Source organism: Schistocerca piceifrons, chromosome 8 (assembly GCF_021461385.2).
Source record: "Schistocerca piceifrons isolate TAMUIC-IGC-003096 chromosome 8, iqSchPice1.1, whole genome shotgun sequence".
NCBI lineage: Eukaryota > Metazoa > Arthropoda > Insecta > Orthoptera > Acrididae > Schistocerca > Schistocerca piceifrons.
In genome coordinates this window covers 367173403-367188983 of record NC_060145.1, presented here as the reverse complement: position 1 = coordinate 367188983, position 15581 = coordinate 367173403, and positions in this window count along the sequence as shown.

The following is a 15581-nucleotide window of genomic DNA, read 5'->3' as shown; positions in this document are numbered from 1 at the left end:
TTTGCCACTACACTATGACAACATGAACCGAAGTGATCTGGAACCAAGTTAAGGGATTTGGCCAGAGAAGTAACAAGACTGTTAAGCTGTCAGACATACTGGAACTAACGCACGCAGCTTTTTTTCATGTCACTGCCGAACGTTGGCGGAATATAGAACGGCACGTAGTACAAGAAGAGGATTAGATGTGGCGCCTACGTTTATCAACGTAGCAGATGACAGTTCCAGTACTGAAATGTATTTCTCGGATTCGGATAAGGAAGGAGCTAAGAGATTACCAGATGACTGACTGTAATGCCTTCAGTGGCTTCAGTATTCAACAGTACGGTGAAAGCCCTGCAGTATGCTTTCGCATCACACATAGCTCGCTCAAAAAATTAGCCTGTGTTTATGTCAGGAATTTTTAGCAGTCTTGTTTGTAATTAGAATACTACGTCAGGGGAGAACAAGAGTATTTTATGCTTTCCGTCTGGCCGCCTTAGAAGTGCGCGATGGTGCTAAAGTTTTGTTGAATATTGTTTCAATCTCTTTAAAAACTAAGTGACATCAGAAGCTACATTGTTTCTTTGCCCGTCACTTTTTAAGTCTGAACTGCAACTGCTCATATCATTGCAGGTTAGTTGGACCGCTGGTTGGTCATTGCTTTCCAAGTTTAATGTGCCGGTAAAGCTGTTGTCCCACAAATAATCGCTCAGTCTATGTGCGTGTAACACAGCATAAAACGTATCTTTACGATAGTACTTGGCTTCGGCTCCCCGTGAAACGAAATCCAATGAGATTCAAGTAAAAGCGGACGAATGGCGTAATGTTTACATCAGATTTGTTCTTATGACGAACGGAGTGTAGCACAATCTATCTGCAGGCCCTGTCCATTTCCTGCATGCTCGCTACTTTAAGATTCCCGCAGGAGATCAGACGTAACTGTGTATCTAAACTGGAGAAGATGGATTCGTTGCCCATTGAGATGGATCAATGTCTGAATGCACTGAAGTAGATGGATTCGTCACCGATCGAGTCGAATCATTTATATGAATGCGTTATGCCTCGTCTTTCGGTTAGACAGCACGCATTCATATATTAAGGTTGGTTGGTGGTTAGTGTTTAACGTCCAGTCGACAACGAGGTCATTAGAGACGGAGCGCAAGCTCGTCTTAGGGAAGGATTGGGAAGGAAAGCGGCCGTGCCCTTTCAAAGGAACCATCCCGGCATTTGCCTGAAACGATTTAGGGAAATCACGGAAAACCTAAATCAGGATGGCTGGAGACGGGATTGAACCATCCTCCTCCCGAATGCGACATATATTAAGATTTCTGCCTAGACTAAAGGAGGTTTCAACTTGTTTTAAAGTGAATATCTTTACCCAAGGAGGTGAAATTATCATTTGCCGAGAATACACTCTCAGACCACAGGTATACGGGCATCACTGCGCATTCACCGTTAGATATCACGAGAAGTGGGGGATTTCGTGCTGCCAGAAGAGAAACATTGAACAGCGGGGCAGTCGGGGGACCTCAATGACTTCGAGAGTGTACTATTCATTGGATGTTATTTTAGTAACAAATCTGCCATCGACATTTCACCGTTCCCAAAGAAGCCCAAGTCGATTGTAGGTGATGTCACAGTGAAGCGTAAACGCGAAGGGATAACCATAGCTAAACCAAAATAAGGCACATCTCATGTACTGACGAACGGACACCGACGAGCATACCGGTGCGTGGTTGCAGAAAAAAAAAATGAATTTAACAGAAGGCATCATTCATGATTTCTGAAGTGCTACCAGTAGTCCAGGTAGCACTGTGACAGTTCGTAGCGAATTAAAACGAATGGCATGCAGTGATAGAGCATGTCCTCAGAAGTCACAAACTTTTGTAATCAACGCTATGCGACACTTGAGAGGATGGTTAGGGTGTGGCCCCTTATCTCAGGGAAAGTGGGGAAGTATTTAGTGCTCAGCCGAGAGTAGAGGAACAGTCATGAAGGAGCATCTGTGAGGAAGTGGTTCATGGACAACAGCATTCCTGAAATAGACTGTGCTGTCCAGAGTCCCGAACTGGACCCAACGGAATCCCCTTTGAGATGAGTTACAACGTCGACCTCGCTTCATACCCTAGCGTCGAACAACATTCTCTGTTTTCAGGTCTTGAGGAAGAGTAGACTGAAATGAAATGTAAAATGATCGTGTGGCACTGATGACAGGGAGTCCCACATGGGGATGCTTGGCCGTCGATTTGTAAGGCTTTTTAGTTGTCGTTGCATTGGGAGACTTATGTGTCAATGATGATGAAATGATGATGAAGGCAACTTCCAGCTTCGGAGCGGAGAAAGTCTTCGACACGGCAGGAAGTCGATGCCTTTCCTCCGCAAACATCTTGACATCGTACTGGAAGTGTCGGCCGCCGAGTTTAAGTCATTATAAATGCAAAGAGTGGTCTCCTCATGTTCATGTTCACAAATAAGATTCAGTATCCAACGCCTCGTCTATCTAACGAGTGCATTAGTGTGTCGTACTGTCTACATTGCATCCAGTAGCCATTGCTTTTAATAAAAATGTCTGATACTTACAAGGTCAATATCTCTGGAAGCAGGCAGAGGACATTATCAATAAATTAGATCAGGAGGGTACAGTGTCACATCTCAAGAAAGAACTCGAAACCCTACAAGGTCAATATCTCTGGAAGCAAGCAGAGGACATTATCAATAAACTAGATCAGGAGGGTACAGTGTCACATTTCAAGAAAGAACTCGAAACTATGCATGAACTTGAAGAGAACCTATGGCTCTAGTCACACAGTTTACTAAATATTGGATAACTATGCAATTCTTGTGGCAGTTCCTGATGATAGGAACGAACCACAATATAAAGTCTCTGTAAGGGAGCTTGTAAAGAAGAAGTAGCTACTGTACAGCAGATATAAAATAAACCGTAGGACTAGAGTGTAAACGCGTTTGGCTGAAAGTAGGTAAATACGTGAAGCCTTCAGCAACTAGCAGAATACTGTGTATCTTATCGAGAGACCTCTCAACAAATGTCAATGAAATTCTGTTCATATGTAGAGCCTGTCGGTGGCACCGAAATTACAGCCCAGATAGTAATCGACGACACAGAAAGTTTAAATGAATGTAGCAAAGAAAAGCAGGATTGATGAACAACGCTTTCAAATGTACCCCTACAAAGGATGATACAAAAGTACGGCTACAGCTTAACCATCTTTGCTAAGATGTATGATATAGATCTTATTACAGCAGTGCTGAGAAATGCTGAAATCATTTAAATTGGCCAAGACTCCAAGGCCAGACGTAGTTTTCATTAGTTCAAGAACAAATTTAGCGACTGCTACATCCCCTCAGTTAAACATAATAATATTCCACAGCAGATGAATAAAAGTCGTCTCAGTAAAAAAGCATAGGTCATATCCGTCTGCTGTATGAAGGTTAGCAGAATTAATTCACTGAACTAATGTCCATTTCCTATCGAATCTTAGCTCTTATTCTGGGCTTAAACGTAATGAGGTATCTCGTGCAGAAGGACCTCTTCGATGCCAACAGGCACGGATTCCAAAACATCGGCCATACGAAACGCACTTCGCACTTTTCTCACATGTCACCCTGGAAACCACGAATCAAAGCAGACATGTTCATTGAGTTTTTTCTTGAATACCAAAAAACATTTGATTCAGTACCATACCAACTTGTATACCCTACAACAGGGAGGAGTGTTATACCAAGAATGTACCTAGAAAGACCTGATTTCTTCTCGTCGGTACTGAGTTTAGATTCACATGAAGGAATGCACGGTACAGACCGCATAAACAGTCCGCCATTTTCGTCACGAGCTTCTGATATGGGCAAAATTTGTAAGTATTTAGCATTCTAATTATCTAAGTGCTTTATAATATGTTAATGCTATTTGGAATATATTACTAATTCTTCAGTTACATAATTTTATAAAGAGTAAGAAAACTATGCAGGGTGTTTCAAGAATACTTTTACAAACTTTCGTGATACGTTCCTTACAACAAAACAAGGGAAAAAACTCATATAAACACATGTCTCAAACTCCTTCATTTGCGAGATACTACTGAAAGTTGACTTTCAACGGCTTTCCAGGAACTACGCAAGAGCCTCACTTCTCTGTGCATCCTTTTGACTCATTATACCCCAAATGGCGTTGTGCTGCTAAGAAGACTTGTTTAATTCACCATTCGTTTGCCTCTGTCGTATCCATTGTGTACATATACTATAGGTAGTGTGTTATCAAAAGTACTCCGTTCGACATGGCATTATGTGCATTTCGTGATCAGGCAGACATGACGTTTATGTACGGCCGTACAAATGGTAACTGAGACGAGGCAACACGGCTGTATCAGACGGCGCTTCCAGAAGGAAGACAGCCTAGTCAGCTAACCTGAGGTGTTGTTTATTGTCGCGTTGCTGAGATAGGATCCGAGCACCACAGATTATGAAGCACCACCGATTATAGATGGGGGAAGACAGCATCTTTCTCGTTCACTTTACCAAGAAGAGCATGTTCAACAGGCTGTCAAGGAAGAGTCAAGTATCAGCGCAGTGTGGTGATTAGATTAGATTAGTTTTTCGTTCCATAGATCCGTACTGAGGAGATCCTCGTGGATGTGGAACATGTCACTTTACTAATAGTATGAGTATATACCATATATCATTTTTTAAGCTGAAATAACAATACTAATAGTATGAGTATTTACAATACATCATTTGTTTCTATTAAAAAAATCGTCAATAGAGTAGAAGGAGTTGGCCTCTAGTAAGTCTTTCAGGCTTCTTTTAAACTGATCTTTATTTGTAACTAAATTTTTTATGTTTGCTGGCAAATTATTAAAGGTGAGTGTTCCTGAGTAGTGGACCCCTTTTTGAACTAAAGTAAGTACTTTTAAGTCCTTGTGCAGATCATTTTTGTTCCTGGTATTGTATGTATGAACTGAGCTGTTTGTTGGAAAAAGAGATATATTACTTAGGACAAATTTCATTAAGGAGTAAATATACTGAGAGGCAGTAGTTAGTATATCCAGTTCTTTGAAGAGGTTTCTACAGGATGTCTGTGAATTTAAACCACAAATAATACGTATTACACGCTTTTGGACTCTGAAAACTTTTGTTTTGCTTGAAGAGTTACCTCAAAATACACTCCTGGAAATTGAAATAAGAACACCGTGAATTCATTGTCCCAGGAAGGGAAAACTTTATTGACACATTCCTGGGGTCAGATACATCACATGATCACACTGATAGAACCACAGGCACATAGACACAGGCAACAGAGCATGCACAATGTCGGCACTAGTACAGTGTATATCCACCTTTCGCAGCAATGCAGGCTGCTATTCTCCCATGGAGACGATCGTAGAGATGCTGGATGTAGTCCTGTGGAACGGCTTGCCATGCCATTTCCACCTGGCGCCTCAGTTGGACCAGCGTTCGTGCTGGACGTGCAGACCGCGTGAGACGACGCTTCATCCAGTCCCAAACATGCTCAATGGGGGACAGATCCGGAGATCTTGCTGGCCAGGGTAGTTGACTTACACCTTCTAGAGCACGTTGGGTGGCACGGGATACATGCGGACGTGCATTGTCCTGTTGGAACAGCAAGTTCCCTTGCCGGTCTAGGAATGGTAGAACGATGGGTTCGATGATGGTTTGGATGTACCGTGCACTATTCAGTGTCCCCTCGACGATCACCAGTGGTGTACGGCCAGTGTAGGAGATCGCTCCCCACACCATGATGCCGGGTGTTGGCCCTGTGTGCCTCGGTCGTATGCAGTCCTGATTGTGGCGCTCACCTGCACGGCACCAAACACGCATACGACCATCATTGGCACCAAGGCAGAAGCGACTCTCATCGCTGAAGACGATACGTCTCCATTCGTCCCTCCATTCACGCCTGTCGCGACACCACTGGAGGCGGGCTGCACGATGTTGGGGCGTGAGCGGAAGACGGCCTAACGGTGTGCGGGACCGTAGCCCAGCTTCATGGAGACGGTTGCGAATGGTCCTCGCCGATACTCCAGGAGCAACAGTGTCCCTAATTTGCTGTGAAGTGGCGGTGCGGTCCCCTACGGCACTGCGTAGGATCCTACGGTCTTGGCATGCATCCGTGCGTCGCTGCGGTCCGGTCCCAGGTCGACGGGCACGTGCACCTTCCGCCGACCACTGGCGACAACATCGATGTACTGTGGAGACCTCACGCCCCACGTGTTGAGCAATTCGGTGGTACGTCCACCCGGCCTCCCGCATGCCCACTATATGCCCTCGCTCAAAGTCCGTCAACTGCACATACGGTTCACGTCCACGCTGTCGCGGCATGCTACCAGTGTTAAAGACTGCGATGGAGCTCCGTATGCCACGGCAAACTGGCTGACACTGACGGCGGCGGTGCACAAATGCTGCGCAGCTAGCGCCATTCGACGGCCAACACCACGGTTCCTGGTGTGTCCGCTGTGCCGTGCGTGTGATCATTGCTTGTACAGCCCTCTCGCAGTGTCCGGAGCAAGTATGGTGGGTCTGACACACCGGTGTAAATGTGTTCTTTTTTCCATTTCCAGGAGTGTATTATACCATATGACATTATGGAATGAAAGTAGGCAAAGTATGCAAGCTTTTTCATTTTTGTCACCTATGTCTGTTAACACTCGAATTGCAAAAACAGATTTGTTAAGGCGTTTCTGCAGTTCTGTGGTGTGCTCCTCCCAACTGAATTTATTATCAAGTTATAATCCCATGACTTTAAGGATGTCAACCTCTTCTATCTGCTCTTCTTCATACTTTATGCATATGCTGGGTGGAAACCTCTTACAGGTTATGAATCGCATATAGTGAGTCTTTTCGAAGTTCAGTGTCAGTGAGTTGGCTTTAAACCATTTATTAATATCCATGAAAATATCATTAGCAGAACTTTCTATAACTGCACTCAACATACTATTTATTGCAAATACTTGTGTCATCTGCAAACAAAACGAACTCAGTTTCTGGCAGTGTAACTGATGAGAGATCATTAATGTACACAAGAAAAATCAATGTCCCTAATGTGGATCCTTGTGGGACACCACGTGTAATTTCTTCCCATTCTGATGATGACTGATGACTTAATTCACTAGTCCCTAGCACTGACACTCTTTGTTTCCTGTTAGCAAGGTATGACTTGAACCATTTTGCAGCACTGCCCGTGACACCATAGAATTCTAACTTATTTAAAAGGATGTTGTGGATCACACAATCAAATGCCTTTGAAAAATCACAGAAAATACCTACAGCTTGTAACTTGTTATTTAATGAATTATGTACTTTTCACTGTAGGTGTAAAAGCCATCTCAATATCAGAAGCCTTCAGAAATCCAAACTGTGTTCTTGATAATATGTTATTTGTGGTCAGGTGGTTGAGAAGCTGCCTGTACATTACTTTTTCTAAAATTTTTGAGAATGCTGGCAAAAGTGAAATCGGTCTGTAGTCTGATGGTATCTCTTTATCCCCGTTCTTGAATAGAGGCTTAACATCTGCATTTTTTAGACAGTCAGGAAATGTCCCAGTTATAATTGATTGCTTACACAAGTAACTTAGAATTGTACTAAACTCACAAGAACATGCCTTAATTAACTTTGTTGATATTTCATCGTAACCACTAGAATGCTTTGTTTTTAAAGACTTTATTATGGAAGTTATTTCTTTTGGTGAAGTGAGTGACATATTCATGTACCTGAAGCTATTTGTAAAGGCTAGTTTCAGATATTCTGTGGCATTATTAACTGATCCTGACAATCCCATTCTATCAATAATGGATATAAAGAACTTGTTAAATAGATTTGCCACACTATGCCCATCGGCTACTAATGTGTCATCTACCCTTAATGCTATTTGCTCCTGTTCCTTTCTGGTTCTACCAGTCTCCTCTTTCACTTTATCCTATATTGTTTTTATTTTGTTCTCTGACATTACTATCTTCTTCTTGTAGTGCATTTGTTTAGATGTCTGAATTACTTTTTTTAATATTGTACAGTATTCCTTGTATTTAGCTAAATCATCAGCACTGGAGCTATTCTTGCTCGACAGATACATTTTCCTTTTTATCTTACAGGAAATCTTTATTCTTGTGTAATCCATGGTTTTATTATAGACTTCTGTTTAATTAGAGTAACTTTTAGAGGAAAACAGTTTTCAAACATGGTACTGACATTGTTCATGAATGTGTTATATTTTTCATTAATGTCATGAGCACTATAAACATCTTTCCAGTTCATATCTTTGAGCAGTTTTCTAAAACACTCAATTTTTGGTTGATTGACTACTATCCTGTACACAGATTTAGCAGTCTTGATAATCTGCTTAGAATTTACATCTAAAACAAGGAGCTGCATATCATGATGTGATAGTCCATTTATTACGGGTTTTATGATATGATTTTTTTCCTTTGATTTGTCTATAAAAATGTTATCAATGGCTGTCCTTGAGGATTTTGTGATCCTGGTTAGAAAGTTTACAGTATGAGTTAGATTGAAAGACAACATTACTAACTGCAGTAAATATTTACTGGAAGATTGCATTAGAAAATCTGTATTAATGTCACCAGCAATAAAAATTTCTTTGTTTCATTCTGTTAAATAACCCAAAAGAGCTTCTAGATGATTTATGGATAGATTATAATTTCCTACAGGTGCTCGGTAGATAGTTACTATTATATAGGGTCTGTTATGAATTCTATGTCTGTTGCACATGCTTCTAGATGCTGCTCTAAATAGAATTTATAATGTCAATGTTCTTGAATTTATGGCAGTTTTAATAAATGTGGCAACTCCTCCTCCATCCATATCTACTCTTAAATGGTTCAAATGGCTCTATGGGACTTAACATCTGAGATCATCAGTCCCCTAGACTTAGAACTACTTAAACCTAACTAACCTCACACACATCCATGCCCGAGGCAGGATTCGAACCTGCGACCGCAGCAGCAACGCGGTACCGGACTGAAGCGCCTACAACCGCTCGGCCACAGCGGCCGGCAGCTAGCTTAAATCCTGAAATGTCTAACATATCTATACCGATGGTCACTTGATGTTCAGAGAGGCAGATTATGTCAATTTGGTTAGATGAATTCATTTCATCAATACAAATGAGTATGAAACTTCCTGGCAGATTAAAACTGTGTGCCGGACTGATACTCGAACTCGGGACCTTTGCCTTTCACGGGCAAGTACTCTACCAACCGAGCTACCGAAGTACGACTTACGTCCCGTCCTCACAGCTTTACTTCTGCCAGTACCTCGTTTCCTACCTTCCAAACTTTACAGAAGCTCCTTGCAGAACTAGCACTCCTGAAAGAAAGGATATTGCGGAGACATGGCTTAACCACAGCCTGGGGGATGTTTCCAGAATGAGATTTTCACTCTGCAGCAGAATGTGCGCTGATATGAAACTTCCTGGCAGATTAAAACTGTGTGTCGGACCGAGACTCGAACTCGGGACCTTCATATCAGCGCACACTCCGCTGCAGAGTGAAAATCTCACTCTGGAAGCATCCCCCAGGCTGTGGCTAAGCCATGTTTCCGCAGTATCCTTTCTTTCAGGAGTGCTGGTTCTACAAGGTTCGCAGGAGAACTTCTGTAAAGTTTGGAAGGTAGGAGACGAGATACTGGCAGAAGTGAAGCTGTGAGGAGCGGGCATGATTCGTACTTCCGTAGCTCAGTTGGTAGAGAAATTGCCCGCGAAAGGCAAAGGTCCCGAGTTCGAGTCTCGGTCCGGCACACAGTTTTAATCTGCCAGGAAGTTTCATATCAGCGCATGCTCCGCTGCAGAGTGAAAATCTCATCCTGGAATAGAAATGAGTAGTTCATCAACTTTATTTCTGAATCCCGGAATGTTCTGGTGTAATAAAGATAACTGATACTGCATACTAATGGGATTATAACTGCTTTGGCGAAGGTGAACTGGCAGTTTTTTATTACTTTCTGTTAAACGTTTAAATGGAGGCCGTATGCTAAAATCTGACTCCTGTTCATCTGTTTTCTCAAACTGAGGGTGTCTGCCAATCTCTCTTAAAATTCGTTTTCGTTCCCCCTTCCCTACCCCAATAAAGGCATCCCTCTGACACCTGTGACCACTGGTATTTTACCACTTATGACAGTGTCCCCCCTTAAGTTTTCTGCAATCAACGCAGACAGTTTTCCCTTCCCTTTCCTATTGAGGTGAAGGCCATGCCTAATGTAGTCCCACCTGTCGATAGCATCCACAGGAATCAAACCAATATGGGACACTATATCCGTCCTAAGCAGCCACTCCAACTCCAAGTTCACCCTCCCTACAGAAGAGTTCAAATGAGGCCGATCATGGCTTCTCAACACAGACACAAATCCCACACTCGTATGCTTCGTTACTGATGCTATCTTCACCAGGTCACTCTCTATGGAATATTCAGTGTCTCTGTCAATGCTATTTCCTGGACCACCCACTATAACCACGGCATCCTCCTTTGTGAAATCCTTGCATAAAGAACCTACATCCTCTGTTACCTGACCCAGATCTGCACTAGGCTTGAACAAGTTTGTGACCTGGTACTCTGGACCTAGATTTTCCTGCAGTAGTTGGCCGACACCTCTACCATGGGAACTACCTAACAACAGAACTTTCTTTCTCTTTACAAATTTCCCTACCTTTTTCAAGTCCTTGAAAGCTTGTTGTGCGTGCACATTCTACAGCTTCAGCTACATGAGGGTCATCCGATTCTGACTGAGGCAACAGGTCAAATCTATTTTCAAGATTTATGACAAAGCAGTCTGATGCTATCCTTTGCCTGTTTCTCCTATTACCTGTTGCCACTTCCCACCTCTGTTCACCCTTCTCCCTCTTGAACCTGTCCATATCCTCTCTTGCCTTGTCTAAGTCAGCTTCAAGTGCTGCAATTTTCCCTTCCAATATTTTCCTGTCTCTACTGCAGATCGTATAATACCACTGGTGAGGCTCATTTATGTCCCCATTTCCCATGCCACTACATTCGCCCCTGGTGAGCCTCATTTATGTCCCCATTTCCCACGCCACTACATTCGCCCCAATGAAAGAAACTAAAGCACCCATCACGCCACACCCCGGAACTAACGATCCTACGGCATGTCACACACTTCTCACTCATGGTAAAAACAAAAATCGTATAAACTGATTTAAGCACTCACTAAAACGTAAACAAAGGACCCTAGAAACTATTCAGACAGATATAATTAAATTGAAAGAGTACTGAATAAAAAAAAAACTGCTGATTACATATAAGTTTAAGGCACTGTTTACTTACGATACGCGCGCGTGAAATTAAGCCTAAAATCCGTGCTATAGGCGCGAGAAGGAAAATAAACTTCTTACCCCTTTTAGTCTTCTTTAACACTCCACTAACACTTCCACTAATGTAAAAACGCTTATATTTTATTTATACCAACTGGAAACGTTTACCTATAAGTTTAATTCGCTGCTTACTTAACGATTCGCGCGCGTGAAATTAGGCCTAGGATTCGTGCTACAGCCGAGAAGAAAAATACGCTTCTTACCCCATTTAATCTTATTTTAGACGTCACTAACACTTCCACTAATTTAACAACACTTAGATTATATTTATAACAACTGTAAACGTTTAAAAACAGCTTAATAACAACGATTTTTATAATTATTTATTGCAGCAAATATTCGAGGTGTTCGCGCCGGTGCAGTGTAGCCACCATTTCAGCATCCTGAGAGGATACTGGACGTGTAGCTAACGTATCCGTATTATTTCATATGTGTGAAGGGTCTTACGTCTGTGGATCACTCACCACAGTTGAACTTTTGCCGATGTTTTGTTTCACAAACTGCCAGTTCGTCGTTTGTCCCTTCAGTTCTGCAATGTGTGGAAAAGTCGGAATAAGAGACTTCCACAACCTACCCATATGCGACGATCGGAATGCTCATGATATACAACAAGCTACACCTCAGTTTAAGATTAACGTATGAAATGGAACTGTGGGTGACTGGTAGTGTCATACGTTGTCCGCGACCCGGAGTGGCCGCGTGATTAGAGGCGCAATGTTGCTGACTGTGCGGCCGCTCCCGCCGGAGATTCGAGTCCTCCGTCGGGCATTGGTGTGTCTGTGTATGTTCTTAGCATAAGTTAGTTTAAGAAGTGTGTAAGTCTAGGGACCGATGACCTGAGCAGGTTGGTCCCTTAGGAATTCACACACATTTGAACATCGTATGTTGTCCCAACACGTCTTGCTGTCTACAGAACATCCTCCAGACATGGGGTTTTAGTAGAACAAATAAAAAAAAAAAAAAAAAACATAAGTTCAAAAAATGTCCGGCAGATGGCGCTTCATCTGATCAGAATAGCAATAATTAGCATAACAATGTAAACCGGCCGGAGTGGCCGTGCGGTTCTAGGCGCTACAGTCTGGAACTGAGCGTCCGCTACGCTCGCAGGTTCGAGTCCTGCCTCGGGCATGGATGTGTGTGATGTCCTTAGGTTAGTTACGTTTAATTAGTTCTAAGTTCTAGGCGACTGAGGACCTCTGAAGTTAAGTCGCATAGTGCTCAGAGCCATTTTGAACCATAACAAAGTAAGACAAAGCAAAGATGATATTCTTTACAGGAAATGCTCAATTAGTCCACTGTCATTCCTCAACTATAACTGCACTCGAGGAATAATGTTGTGAACAGCACTGTAAAGCATGTCCGGAGTTATGGTGAAGCATTGGCGTCGGATGTTATCTTTCAGCATCCCTAGAGATGTCGGTCGATCACGATAACTTGCGACTTTGAGTAATCCCAAAGCCAATAATCGCACGGACTGAGGTCTGGGGACCTGGGAGGCCAAGCATGACGAACATGACGCTGAGCACACGATCATCACCAAACGACGCGCGCAAGTGATCTTTCACGCGTCTAGCAATATGGGGTGGAGCGCCATCCTGCATAAACATCGTACGTTCCAGCAGGTGTTTATCAGCCAGGCTGGGGATGATGCGATTCTGTAACTTATTGGCATAGCTCTCACCCGTCACGGTAGCAGGTTTGCTGTCCAGAGCGATCTGTCGGACATTTTGTGAATTCGTTTTTCTTTTCTTTTTTTTGTTCTAATAAAACCCCATGTCATTCCAAGTATGGGTGTCAATTTTTACCTCTCTATCTACATTATTCCGTGGTTTATTAAGTTTTCAAATTTATACTGACTTTTTGATCACCCGGTAGAAACACGTAGCTTATGCACGATGGAGCTCCAACGCCGTTCAGACTCAGTGTTCGAGACTCACTGATTGGTATATACCACGACGGACTGACAAGGAGAGGAGGATCAGTTCCGTGGCCCACGTGTTCCCTCAACCTTAGTCATTTCGATTATTATCTGGGGGCGTCTTAAACAACTGGTCTACTGTCTAACAATTCTGGAAGTGTGGGGTGTTGCATTGTTCTACTGGAATTGCCCAAGTCCATCGGAATGCACAATGGACATGAAGGGATTCAGGTGATCACACAGGATGCTTAGGTACGTGTCACGTGTCAGAGTCGTATCTAGAACTATCAAGGGTCCCATATCATTCCAACTACACACGCCCTATGCCATTACAGAGCCTCCACCAGCTTGAAGAGTGCCCTGCTGACATGCAGAGTCCACGGATTCATTAGGTTGTCTCCAAATACCGGAAGAAAGGGCAGAAGTAAACAGGAAAACGTATATAACCTTTTCTTGACCTAGAAAAAGCATTTGATATGGTTGATTGCTAATTATTATTTAAAGAACTGCGCAAAGTAGGACTTGACTGGAAGGACAGGCAAGCAAGAAAGAAGTAGAAATTACTACGGGAAAGAGACAAGGGAGCCCTCTGTCACCTTACTCATTTGGTATGTTCATCGACGAGGCACTAACAACAATCAAAGAAAATGCAATTGGAATCAAAGTATTCATATTCATTTCATCAGATTTGTAAACGACATTGCAATAGTGCCAGACTCACAGAAGCCATGAAATGCACTGAAGAGCCAAAGAAACAGGTACACCTGACATCGCATAGGGCCCCCGCGATCACGCAGAAGTGGCAAAACACGTCGTGATATAGACTTGAATAAAGTATGACGTAGTGTTGGAGGGACGACACCATCAATCCCGCAGGGCTGTCCATAAATCTGTACGAAGGGGTGGAGATCTGAACAGCACGTTGCAAGGCATCCCAGATACGCTTAATAATGTCCCTGTCTGGGAAGTTTGGTGGCCAGCAGAAGTGTTTAAACTCAGAAGAGTGTTCCTAGAGCCATTCTCTTGCAATTCTGGAAGTGTGGAGAGTCGCATTGTCCTGCTAGCACTGCCGAAGTCCGCCTGAATGCACAATGTACATGAAAGGATGTACGTGATCGGATAGGATGTCTAAATAAATGTCAATTATAAGAGTCGTACCTAGACATATCAGGGGTCCCATATCACTCCAACTGCACACGCCCACGCATTACAGAGCCTCCACCAGGTTGAATAGTGTCCTGCTGACATGCACGGTCCACGGATTCGTGAGGTTGTCTCCGTACCCTTACGCGTCCACCCACTGGACACAATTTAAAACGATACTCGCCCGACCAGGCAACATGTGTCCAGTCATCAGCAGTCCACTGTCGGTGCTGACGGGCCCAGGCGAGGCGTAAAGCTTTGTGCCGTGCAGTCATCAAAGGTATACGAGTGGACCTTCAGCCCGAAAGCCCATATTGATGATATTTTATCGAATGGTTCTCAAGCTTGTAACCTCCCCACAAAAATTTAAAAGGAAAGGCAATATTATTTATGAATGCTAATGGACATTGCGCTAAGTGTAACCTCTCCACTGAAATTTTAAAAACAGAAATAATAAATGAATGGGAGCCAAACGTAACCTCTCTAGCAATTAAATTTAATGACAATAAAAATGAGAATCGCAATCTGACTCAAATATAACTTCCTCACAAAAAAATGAAAGTTCATTCAGTGATAAGAAAATTTCAGTGATAGTGATAATTCAATTAAACCGAAATATCGGTCTTTGGCCCTGTGCAAAACAATCAGAATTAAATTCTTACCTCATTGAAACTGCTTGTCAAATTTCTGCTCTTATTGTTGCGCACGGCTTGGAGGAACTGCATGGCAAATAATATATTTTTTCTTTTTTTTTGAAATTTGACTGAAACTTTTCTTTAAGGGAAGTGGAACGAAATCGTTAGTTCAATTAAATAAATTTTTTTTTTGTAAAAATTGCTTTGAAATCAAAATTATTATTGGGGGACTTGTTGGAAATTAATTACAATAAATAAACTTTTCATTATCTGATGATTACCTTAATTAACAATATACCTCATTCAGTATCTTGACCAGAATGCCATGTCGACGCTCGCCGACTCCTCACACACACAACTGCACTCGACTGCTACTACCGACATACTGGACGCAACTGAACTGAGCTACTGCTACCGGCAGACTGCACTGGCCTACTGCTACTCGCGTACTGCTCTGCATGACGACTACTAGCGTACTGCTCGCAACACTCGCGCGGTCAAGCGCAGACTAACCACGATAAATGGCTCTCTGGTC